Raw genomic sequence first — 1,224 nt, forward strand, 5'->3', positions numbered from 1 at the left:
TCATCTCCCTGGCCTCCCTCGGCTGGGAGAGTTGACCACTGCTTATGTGATGTGCTAAGGACAGAAAGTCCCCTCTTTCGACTGGTGTCATAATTCATCATGTTGGACATTGTGGGAGCTTAAATTCTTCTTTAAAAAAATAAAATAAAAAAAAGTCTTTTTTTTCCCCAAGGTAATTGTCATTGAATGTGCTCATAGTTCACAAAAGGAGAATAAATGCCAAACGTTTGAATACTTCAGGCATTTAGGCAGGAGAGAGAGAGAGATGGCTAAGCCTCAGTTAGGGAACATTAAGCTATTACGGAGATCGTCAAAGCTCCATCTATGGGCAACTTGCATTTACATAAGATCCCAATTAAGACAATGGAGCAATTTCGGAGACATTTTTTACTTCGGCGCTCAAAAGTATAATATCGATCAATTTGTGTCGTGGCAAATAAAACATGGAATGAACCCAGGGCTGATGAGGACATCCAAAATATAATTGCCATCTAAGTGATCGAGAGCATTAAACATATTCCCCTCCCCCCGGTTACTCAGAGATGAATCCATCACTGTCCACTATCAATTTAACCGAAAACAGCATCACCACGACAGCATTCCTGATATCAGGGTGAAAAGACAAGCCTATTATTATCCCGTCCCAGCTGCTATAATGGGCCCTTGAGAAGGCCCGTTAATGGACGCGTAAAGGGCAACATCCGCATCCCTCGGCTCTTAGCGCTTCTGGGTAAATAGAAAGGGAATCTCAGCACGAGACGAGAGTCGAGGTTGCGACGCCAGCGGTGAGAGCGCGGGAATAATGAGCGGCCGGCGGGCTTTCTGCGTGCCCAATCCCGGTCAGCTTGAGTGAGGCCAGTAATTAGCGGCTCCCCGTGAGTTCGACGACGGGAAGCGTTGCGGCCATCGGGAAGATAACGAGTCGAGTCGACCCACGCTAGGCTCACTTAGCGTCCTATACGCAGCCGAAGGAGGTAGAGGGGGCACCCAATGATAATGACGTGCCTAATGCAATTGCCCAGTCCAGCTTCCGGGTGACGGAAATAGGTGGCAGGATGTCCAGTGAGGACAAACAATGTTTAAGGGTGACCTGTTTGCTTAGAGTTGTTGTGGGTTTTTTTTAGCGTTTCTAAATTGAATTGCGCATCTCTCTCTTTTCGATCAGCACAACAGACACGTCATCAGTCACCATGTCTTGCGTTGCCTGTCAAGGAGAAATACACT

The sequence above is a fragment of the Sardina pilchardus genome, chromosome 6 (genome assembly GCF_963854185.1).
Source record: "Sardina pilchardus chromosome 6, fSarPil1.1, whole genome shotgun sequence".
NCBI classification, from domain to species: Eukaryota; Metazoa; Chordata; class Actinopteri; order Clupeiformes; family Clupeidae; genus Sardina; species Sardina pilchardus.